The sequence below is a fragment of the Prionailurus viverrinus genome, chromosome C2 (assembly GCF_022837055.1).
Source record: "Prionailurus viverrinus isolate Anna chromosome C2, UM_Priviv_1.0, whole genome shotgun sequence".
NCBI classification, from domain to species: domain Eukaryota; kingdom Metazoa; phylum Chordata; class Mammalia; order Carnivora; family Felidae; genus Prionailurus; species Prionailurus viverrinus.
The window spans coordinates 57,854,245-57,865,880 of record NC_062569.1 but is presented as its reverse complement, the minus strand read 5'-3'; the positions used below and the strand labels follow the sequence as shown (position 1 = coordinate 57,865,880).

At 32.2% G+C, this 11,636-nt stretch overlaps 1 non-coding gene across 1 annotated transcript; it reads right to left on the bottom strand.

Moving 5' to 3' along the window:
- Positions 1-7,596: 7,596 nt before the first annotated feature.
- Positions 7,597-7,699, bottom strand: LOC125175808 (U6 spliceosomal RNA). Its single transcript, XR_007155983.1, has one exon. It is a non-coding gene; the product is annotated as a U6 spliceosomal RNA (small nuclear RNA).
- Positions 7,700-11,636: the final 3,937 nt, after the last annotated feature.

The window sequence follows — 11,636 nt, the reverse complement described above, 5'->3', positions numbered from 1 at the left end:
CAATGTATTTTGAATCCCATCATGCTAAAACATTTAATTTGGATAGTTGAGGGCTAACGTTAATAATTTTACATTGTGATATTTCACATGTATGTGGCAAATGGCCTCATGGCAATATAATAACAGTAAGAAATTCCCATGAGAAAAGACAAGAAGTAATCATTACTTTTGATTACTCCCTTATACTGGAACACAAATTACTCACAATCTAAACAAGCCATATGAATATACATACACACACACACACACACACACACACACACACAGATAGATAGATATAGATGCCATTTTTTATTTTGTAACTTTTTCATGAAACATTTCTTATTTTTAAATAACAGAAAGAACACCTACACAGAAATAAGATTTTAAAGGACTTGTTTTTGTTATATTTTAAGAATCATTTGATTAATTTTAATAACACATTTAGTATGGATTTGATGACCAAAATAAGAATTTAAGAGGGTATTTTACATTACTGCAATTACATTTTGTATTTAAATATGTATTCTATATGTATAATCAAACGCCTCTCATTTAGCACATAGCTGGAAATATTCCTAATTATCATTCAGAAAATAATTTGCAAGTTAAATATTTATCTACACTTAGAAATTAGGCATTTAGATATTTTCCTCATTTGTCAAATAAATAAACTCTAGCATCATTACAACAAAAACATATCCATTGTTAAATTAAGAATTATGATTTTAAAAATCGCCAGAAAACTGAGGTCAACAGTTCACATTTGATTCAACCATCTACAAGCTTTTAGAGCTAAAGTAGATCACTTTATTTTTCCATGTTTTTATTTTGTTAAGGCTGGTCATATGTAAGTAAAGCTCAAATGTAAAGTCCTCAGGATTTGTAAGTCATTAATTAAAATTTTGTTTCTTGGTGTTTTCCCATTGCTTTTAATAATATATTGAGAACATAAAATTACCTATATGGCAGTTTCTAAAATCAAAAGTAGAAACAAATCCTCTAAAAATCTTATGGTCAAGTTATGAATGTAAATGATACTGAACAAAAAGTTTCGTCCTGATAAGACATTTTTGACTCATCTTTATTTTCAATTTGCAAAATTTTCTCCTTCATATGCAAAAGTGCTTCTTAAAACTTGTTAATGTAAAATATCTGAAACCTGAAGATAAATCATCTGGTATATCTAAATAAAGATTAACAATCAGTTGATTTTAATGCACTTGGATTATTCTATGTTTTCTTATAATTTTGGTTCTAGAGGTTTCAGGCTATACAAGTCTATCAAAAAAAAAAAAAAAGTAAGCAATGCAGGGAACCAAGGTCTCTTAGATTGTATTTCACTTGTGGGTATAAGACTAATGTATTCAATGACTTCAATGAAAAAGATCATTTTTCTCAATATTTCTTCTTACATTATTTTGGATGCACGATACTATACTGAGAAGTTAATAAATAATTTGGAAGAAGAGGTAGGAAAGGACAGTAGACATAGGTGTACTTTGCTTTCGCAAAATTTAAGAATGATTCCAAGTTATAGCATTAGTCTTTCTGTTTGTTTTACTGTGCTTTTCACTGAACAAATTCAGAACAAATTGATGTTGATGAAAAGAACTTGAAACCATTCATGAAAGACTTAGGGCAATGATTAAGGTGTATTGTTACAATATGGCATATTGCTGATTCTTCGGCTAAATAGAAATAAATGAAAAATGAGGCTCTTCACTTTGGAAATTAGCAGTGAGTAAATATCTCTCAACATTTCAGATAAAAAAGGAGTAAGATATGACATTACTATCATAATTAAAATTCAAATTTATTTCCAACATTTTCAGCATTTTGCTTTTATGTTTGTAAGTAGTTCTATAAGAATAGAAAAGGACATGCAAACAGAAAAAAGTATAGCTGTTCATCAAAGTTCTCTTTTATTACAAGTTAGCAACTTAAATTTACTCCTAATGCTGCATTCTATACTTATTATTCTATGCTTATTTCAAACAATGACAAAATACTAGCGTATGGTTTTTAAACTTCTAGTTTAATATTTCATCACAATAATTTTTATTTGTTCCAGAATAGTAAAAATTATTGAGAGGACTTTTGAGTTTCAAAATGTATAAGTTAGATAACATGCATTTTTGCCACATTGAATTATATGCATGTTTAAGTTTAGAAATTAAGAAATACTTACTTGGTCCAGAATTAAATCACCCTCTTACTCTGTGTGCGATTCTAACTAAATAAATGGGTCAGCGGCACTTTCCCTTGGGGTTGTTAGCCTTGCTTGTCTACTTAATTCCAATGCAATAACCTGGGGCTTGGTCTGTCACTTTAAAAAGTATAATGCCATTTCTTGACTATTTCCATAATACTATGCTTAAATACTCCTCAGTTCTGTTCAATTTTTTTAAATTGAAACCCCACTGAAATTCAAATAAATATCTATTTTTTAAATTTGACTTCATCCTTTAAAAAAAATGACAGCAATGTAACATATTGGGGAAAACGTTAATTTGTCTGAAGTGGTGCATCTTTTGCCAGTTATAAGAGAAATTATTTTACATAATTTTACCTTGTGTAAAAAAATGAACAATCACCATAAAGGGTCCTGTAATAAAACATATGATAAAAGGTACAATATAGCTTTAGGAGAATTCTAAGCATGCACTAAAAATATATATATATATGTCCCAAAGCCACGATAAGGTTATAAACTGATAAATAATAGTACCATGCTCATAACTAGAGGTAGTATATTATATGTCACTATCTGTCAGGTATATATGGATAAAAAGTTAATGAAAATAAATACAACTCACATAACTTCCTGAATTATTCAGGATTAACTGAGAAGATGCAAACTGCGGAGTGCTTTCCAGGGTGTGGATAATGCATCATGATCAATAAGCAAACACTGTCCTAACTTAAAACCAAATTTAAGAATGCATTATTAAAGAGGCATAAAATATGCAAACATGCAAGTCTGATGACATTTGCATTGTGATAGGAAATGTAACTTCTTGATGCCACAATTTTAGGCAATATAATGCTTGAAATACTACATGTGGAGGATCCTTGCCATAAGAAAGAAAAGTAAATAATTTAACTATTTGACAAAAGGATCACAAAACTAAGATTCAGTATCTAATCTGGCTTCTTACCTTCATCAAGCCCATTCAGAAAAGAAGTAAACAAACAAAGAGCATTTCTTTCTGTACCAAGTATATATACTGGAAAGTTTATCACCTAACTTGATAATTTACAGAGATTTCTAAAACTAAATTTGACTTATTTTCTTGCTCATTAAACTTTCTTGATCAGTCCCCATTATCAGTGGTTTAAAACTTAAAAAGGAACACTTATATTTAATATCAATTTTTTAAACGCCTGGAAAATGCTACACTCATAAATTAAATTATATATATTGCATAATTTATATCACTTTGAATACTAAAAAATTGGATTATAATATATGTATGAAAATAGGTTTAATTTTAAAATCCTTTAAATTTTTCCTTTGATTTATAAATTTTACTAGCTTCAAACATGTTATCTTAGTTTAATAATATTAATGAAACAATAATTTACAATAAGAGAAATTAATTCATTTTCAGTAAAAATCAAATTACTACTGTACCAATCAGAAACATAGAAATATCTTAGCTTTCCAAAATAGAAATGTAAGAAAAGCAAAAAAAAAAAAAAAAAAAAAAAAAAAAAAGGAATTTAAATGTGGACAATAGAAAGTTCATTCATTTATTTGCAGAGGGTCATTCCCCTCATTCCCTGAGTATTTTGTCTTTTGATTTACTGTTTCTCTCTCCAGCCCTACTTACTATTATAATTATAATTTCAATTTCCTTGCAGGTGTTCTTTAATTAAGCTCCTCTCCTCCAATGAACTTATTCTCCATCTTGACTTCCTCACTAAATCCAATGGAATTTCTACGGATCTTCTCAACTCTATAACTCCTGCAACTCTATAATCTCAATTTTGAATCCCACTCTGTACACCATCTCTTTGTATCTCACTACCTATACTAACCCTGGTCTTATGCCTGTTGAACCTTGCAGGGATTTTAGTCCAACTTCTCCCACCTACTCATGTGGTACACACTCACTCAGAACCTTATTGCCCTACTTATCTAACTTGAAAGTCCAGGCCACATCATTATAATCATTCTCCTGCAGGTATACTCAAGGCCTTTGCCTTCTTTCACAATTGCCTAGAAATAAGTAGGACTGGTTCTGTCCAACTTTCTGCTTTCTTTGAGATGTTAACACAGATGAGTGTGATTGGAGAGAAACATGTAGTCATATTGACTATTGTCCCTCTAAATTTAAAGGGCTTCACATGAGCCCTTTTAATGCTTTTTATGAATCATACTGCATTTCCTTTGTTCATTCACTATCCCACTCCTCTTATAAATCGCAAGTCTTTTACCTATAAGCCAAAGTCAAAAGGCTGTGGAAACCAAGAGATTTTTATATCTCATCTGATGGTGAGACTTGGCCTGACCTAATCAATTCATTTGGCATTAGAACTTTACCTCAAGTTGATGTACAGCTATTTATACTCTCTTTATTCTCATTAGTATGAATATTCATATAGTTCCCTATGGACATATTATCGTTTTGATTTCAGAGTATTACTTAAGACTTTACTGGGGTTCTTCCTAATACTTAAAGTATATGTCACAGTATTACCTGTCTGTAATCCAAAAAAGTTCATATTTTATAACATATCTGACTTCCATGGTCTTGGATAAGAATTATGGCCTTTTTATTTTTTGCACAATACATTCTATCTCTATGAAGGAAATAATGATCCTATACAAAGGCTGTATCCCCTCTTATATGTAGTGTAAGGGTAAATACAAATTAAAAATAAGAGGCTTAATTCTCCCTCTTAAAAGTAAGGGAAGAACTCCACCCCCCACTTTTTCTTAGAACTCTTACTTTAGAATACTTGTAAGTTTTTTCTCTGTCTCTTTAAAATGTATGTAAATCTTTTTAAAAGCTATATAAATTACTTGCCAGCTACATGACCCAATAATGCCTTTCTCAAGGACCTGGAGCCATGTCTTTGAAATGTAATGATCTAAATAGCATCCCTATCTCCCAGTTTCTGTTGGAGGGTAGAAGCCTTACATCAGTGTACCTCTTTTCACAAAAATATGAAAATTATTTTTCCTTTGGAGAAAGCCAATTATGAAATACAGATGGCCACCCCAATTATCAGGCAAATCTAGGAAGAATGATGTGTGACAAATGGTGCTGTCATGTCCTCTTATTTAAGGACTAGTTAGTTATTGTTTATTGTGAGAACATATATGTCATAGGGTTGTATCTGCTTGGTAATATAAAAGAGTAAGATTTCTTTCTGGTTTAGAGTAGGCACTCTATAATAGAGCTGTTGTCTTTCTCTTCTACTTTTGTGGAAAGGTTTTCTTAGTTGGCTGAAGATTTTGTTTTTAATGATATTCCCCATTAGCACCTCCAACTAACTTGCTTATTCAAAGACATTGCCCCAGAAATGCTTCCCTTTCTTTTTATGCCTTTTAAAACATTTTTCCTTAATTGATCTTTCTCATTAGCTGTGATTTCTTCCATCCTGACCTAATACCTCCTTCAAAAATAGTCCTTTCTTTCTACTATCTTTTGAATAAGTTATCTTCTTTCAAAATCAGACAAGCTCCTCCTGGTATGTCATTTCTGATAGACACTCTAATTAGGCTTTCGACTTCATTACCAACCAAAATTGTTTTTGTTAGTGTCAGTAATAACCTCCAATGACAAAATTTTGGTCTTCACATTTCTTCACTACTAGCAATCTTTGACAGAATCGATCTGTCCCTCTAGCTTGAAACCCTGTCTTCTTACTTCTAGGACATCACCCTACTTATTTCTACTACTAGCTCACGATCTGGTGCTTTTCATTCTCCTTTATAAATTCCTCCTTATCTCCCAAACTCTAAACCATGGAGTGCCCCTGGGATCAGCCTTGACCTTCTTACCATCTTGGTCTCCTTCAGGTTTGTTGGTGGTTGCATTCAAACTCATAGCTTTGTACATAACCTCATACTGATAGATCCCAAATATATTTCTCCTGCTTAGATTGCTCTCATAAAATCCAGACACATTTCCATATGCTTATCTGACATCTCTTAAATGAAAGAATCTTGTGAAAGATCTACCTAAATCTAAATATCGAAAACCTAAATTGTATACCTAGTATTTATTTCTAAAATCTATGAATCTAAATTTCTAAAATCTAAAATTTAACTACTTTCACCAGCTCTGTTTAGTTGTCATCCTGTACTGAGTTGTCATCGTCTCTGAAATGATTGTAGTTTCCTCTATTGTCCTTCTACAACCTATTCACAGCACATATCAATCCTTCACTTTAACCTATATGGCATCTCCCCATTTCCCTCACAGTAAAACAAATAATTCTTAAAAAGACCTACAAGACCTTATATTATTTTGTATTCTACTAACATTCTGAAATTATCAATGATATTCCCTCCACACTGACCTTCTTCCTGATCTTTTAACATATCAGACATCTCACACCACTGACTTCCGTGGTTTTTTCTCAGATCTAGAATACACTTCCTTTGGATTAATGCTTGTCTCATTCTTTAACTTCTGCCAGGGCTTTATACAAATGGCACATATTAGGAAAGACTTCCCAGAATGCTCCATACAAAATTAGATATGTTTCATCTGGTGTGTCATTTCTGGTCCATCCATCCTTCCTTCCTTCCTTCCTCTCTGTCTTCTTTCTTTCTTTCTTTCTTTCTTCTCTCTCTCTCATTCTGTGTATATGTCCATATATAGAGAGGCATCTATATTTATAGAAATGTCCATGTATATGGAAAGTGTGAATATATATGTATATATAAAGTATACATACATCAAATAGTTTCAGAATCATTGACTGATACCATAGTTACATGAAGCCAACTAACTGAAATTCAATATTTTAATAGTGGTTTTAGTTTAAATGTACAGTGAAATGTACAAATCTTATTTGTACAATTTGATGAGTTTTGACAAATGCATACACCTGTGTAACCAGACCCTATTTAGATATAGAACATAATCATGATCTCAGAAAATTCCTTCATTCTCTTCCCAGTCAACACTTTTACGCCTAAGGCAACCACTTTGTTATTTTTTTTTTTACCATATTAGTTACCATATATTATATATAAAAAAATTACATATTTCCTGTGGGTTTATATTTTCATTTCTTTTGGATAAATACCTAGGTGTATTTATGTTATGTCATATAGGTACTTATGTCATAGAACAACTGTATGTTTCTCTTAATACATTGCCAAAGCACTTTCCATTGCACTGTATCATTTTACAAACCCACCATGTAAGAGTTACAATTACTCTTCCTACTTGGCAGCATTTGGTGTCCCATACTTTTAAATTTCAGCCAAACTTCTAGTTCTATAGCGGAATTTTATCATGGTTTTAACCTGAATTTCTTTAATAACAAATGCTCATTTTCTTAGCTGGTTTTCTCCCTCTCTCTCTCTCTCTCTTTTTTTTTTATATCTCCCTTTGTGAAGTGTATGTTCAAGAGTTTTGCTCATCTTTTTCCAATATGGAATGCTTCACAAATTTGCATATCATCCTTACACAGGGGCCATGCTAATCTTCTCTATATTGTTCCAATTTTATTATATGTATTGCCAAAGTAGGCACTTGACCTTTTTAATTTATTGGCTTACTTGTCATTTTATTGTCACATGGGATTTTCATGTATTTGATTTTTTTTGTAAAACATAAATTTTATAAATAATTTATTTTAGTTGTGATTTATGTAATAATTTTTAAAAAATATTTTTTTAACAGTTATTCACTTTCTGAGAGACAGAGACAGAGTGTGAGCAGGGCAGGGGCAGAGAAGGGGAGACACAGAATCCAAAGCAGACTCCAGGCTCTAAGCTGTCAGCACAGAGTCCGACATGGGACTTGAACTCACAGACTGTGAGATCATGACCTGAGCCGAAGTCAGATGCTTAAGCAACTGGGCCACCCAGGCACCCCTATCTACTAATTTTTTAAGTGTTATGTGGTAAGTAGCACTTTTTAAATTTAATGATGTCTGATTTGATATTTGCCCCCTTAAATTTGTTTAGGATGCTTTTGCCTCTTGTCTAAGAAATATTTGCCTGTCTCCAAGTCATGAAGATATTGTCCCTGTGTTTTATGAGATTTATAATTTTTGCTTTGTATGTTTAGTTGTATGATCTATCACAAATTAGGTTTAGTACATGGTGTGAGGTAGGGATTAATATTCTTTGTTACACAAATGGATATATAATATTCTAAATATTTGTTGAAAAGCCTAATACGTCTTTTTTATTGAATAGCTTTGGCAACCTTGTCTAAAATAATTGACCAAATATGTGTGGGTACATTTCTGGACTATCTAATCTGTTCCTTTGATATTTTTTTCTATCATCATGTCAATATGGTTATAGTATTACTATTATTATAGTTTTATAACAGTTTTGAAGTGAGATTTTTTTTAAGATTGGGTTTATTTTAGGTCTTTGTACTTCCACATAAATTTTAGATTCAGCATGTCAATTTTTATAAGAAATTCTGATGGAACTATGACTGTGATTACTTTGTCTATAGATTAATTTTGGGAGAATTGACATTTTCATAATATTGACCCTTCAAATCTATAAGCATGGTATATATCTCTCCAATTATTTAAATCCCTTTTTGTCCTCAGAAATATTTGATAGTTTAGCATATACAGGTCTTTCACTTATTTTGTTCAATATATTCCTAAGTGTTTTAGTAATTTAATTATATTAAAATTAATTTTAAAGTATTTTTATTTTGAAATAATTATAAAATCATAGGAAATGTCAGAAATAATGCAGCATGTCCAGCTTCCTCTAATGGTGACATTTTTGTAACTGCAGGACAAAATTGAAACCAAGAAAAATAATGTTGGTACAACATTGGTAACTAGACTACAGACCTTATTCAGTTTTGACTGTTTTTAACCTGCATTTGTCTGTGTGACTGTGTATAGTTCTAAGCAATTTTATTCCATGTAACAATTTGTTCAACCACCACAAAATCAACTATTCAAAACTGTTCTATGACCCCAGAAGAGCTCTTTTATTCTATTCCTGTCGCATGGCAACTAATAATCTGTTTTCCATCTCTATAGTTTTGTCCTTTGAAAATGTTATATAAATAAAGTCATACTTAGTGCCTTGTCTTTGAATTACTTCCAAAGAATCTTGGAAGTTGGTAAAAGTAGGTAGGAATACAGATTAAATTTTAACCATGAGTTGGTAATTGCCAAAGTTTGGTGAGGATACATAAGGACTTATTATACACTATTTTCTAATTTGAAATACTTTTAATATTCCCTTAATAATAAATAAAATTAAGAGCTATTAAGGAAGAGACAAAATATTTAAGTAGAGGATACTCACAACAGAAAAAAGGTGAGAATACTGTCCAAAGTTGGAAAATACATTAGAGAGAAAAATAATTTGGAGTGTTAAAAGTGAGATAGAAAATAACCAGAGAAACTAAGCAAGCATGACTGATATAAAAGTAATGGGCATTATGATTAACTTCATGTAGTTTTTTTTTTAAGTTTTTATTTTTTATTTTTTAAATTTATTTTTAGAGACAGAGAGACCAAGAGGAGGGGCAGAGAGAGAGGGAACCCCAAGCAGGCTCTGCAGTGTCAGCACAGAGCCCGACACAGGGCCCAAACCCACAAACTCCAAGAACATGACCTGAGCTGAAATCAAGAGACACCCAAAAACAGAGCCACCCAGCTGCCCCTCATGAAGTTGTTTGAAAAATGTTTAAAAATTGAGCCTGCGTGGCTCAATCGGTTGAGCATCTGACTCTTGATTTTGGCTCAGGTCATGATCCCAGGGTTGTGGGATTGAGCTTCATGTGGGGCTCTGCACCAAGTATGGAGCTGGCTTGAGATTCTCTCTTTCTCCCTCATATGAGATAATGAGATTCTCTGCCTCTCTCCCCCACTCATTCTCTCTCTCTCTCTAAAAAGAAATTTAAAAATGAGATAAAAATCAATGATATAACATAATGTCTTCAAGGTTACTGTAAACGTCAGTATTTTCTTCTATCTCATGCTTGAAAAATATTCCACTGTGTGTGTGTGTGTGTGTGTAAATATCCATCATCAGAAAAATAGAGAATATATGGTATACATTAATATCCAGTCATAAATGATAACCCAAGGGATGCACAAAATGCTTTCCATTCATAAATAATAACACAAACAATATAAAAATGGTTTCCAGTCACAAATGCAACACAGGTGATAGAAAAATATGGTTTCAAGTCATAACTGATAATGCAAGAGATAGAGACTGTTTCCTGTGATAAATGAGAACTCAGGTGAGAGAAAACAAAAGGTTTTCAGCCACGAATTGTAACTCAGCTAATAGAAAGAGAAGGTTTCCATTCATAAAAAAAGTCAGATGATAGACAAAAAAGATAATTTCCAATCACAAATAATAACTCTGCTGATTAAGAATGACCAGTTTCTAGTCATGAATGATAACACACAAGATAGGAAAGAATGTTTCCCAGTCATGGATTATAACTCAGGTGGAACAGAAAGAAGATGCTCAATCATAAACAATAATGAGATAATAGAGACAGAAAAACTTGCAGTCATACATGATAACTCAGATGGTGGAGAATAGAAGATTTCCAATCATAAATATTAAATCAGGAGATAGAGAAATAAAGGTCTCCAATGATAAATGATAAGTAAGGTGACAAATAATGTTTCCAGTCATACACGGTAATACAGACGATAGAGAAAGGTTTTCAGTCATTACTGATAACTCACATGATGGATAAAGAAGGTTTTCAGTTATAAGTGGTAAATCAGGTGCCAGAGAAAGAATGGTTTTCAGACATTAATGATAACTCAGGATATAAAGGTTCCCAGTCATAAACAAACCAGGTGATAGTGAAAGATTCTAATCATAAATGATGACATGTTATAGAGAAAAGAGTTTTCCTTATTTTTAGTGTTTGTTTTTATTTATTTATTTTGAGGGGATGGGGAGAAGGGCAGCAAGACAGGGTGAGAGAGAATCTGAAGCAGGCTCCGTGCTCAGTGTGGAGCTCAACATGGGGCTCATTCCCACAACCCTGGCATGATGAGCTGAGCCAAAATCAAGAGTTGGACACTCAAACAACAGAGCCACCCAAGCGCCCCGAGGACTTTTCCAGTTATTTTTGATAATTCATGTGATAGAGAAAGATGATTGCTAGTCAAAAATAATAACTCACATGATGGGGGAAAAAGGGTTTCCAATCATAAGTGGCGAATCATCTGCTACAGAAGATTTCCATCATAAATAATAACTCACATGGTAAAAAGAAAAACGGTTTATACTTGTAAATGATAAGTCAGGTTTGAGAGAAAGGTTTCACGTCATGTAACCTCTCTAGTGCTCAGATGCTAGGGAAAGAAGATTTCTAGTCATAAACAGTAAGTCAGGTAATAGGGAAAGAATGTTTACAGTCTTATATCATAACTCAGGTGATAAAAAAGAAAATTTCTAGTGATGTATGGTAACTGTAGTGATAGAGAAGAAGGTTTCC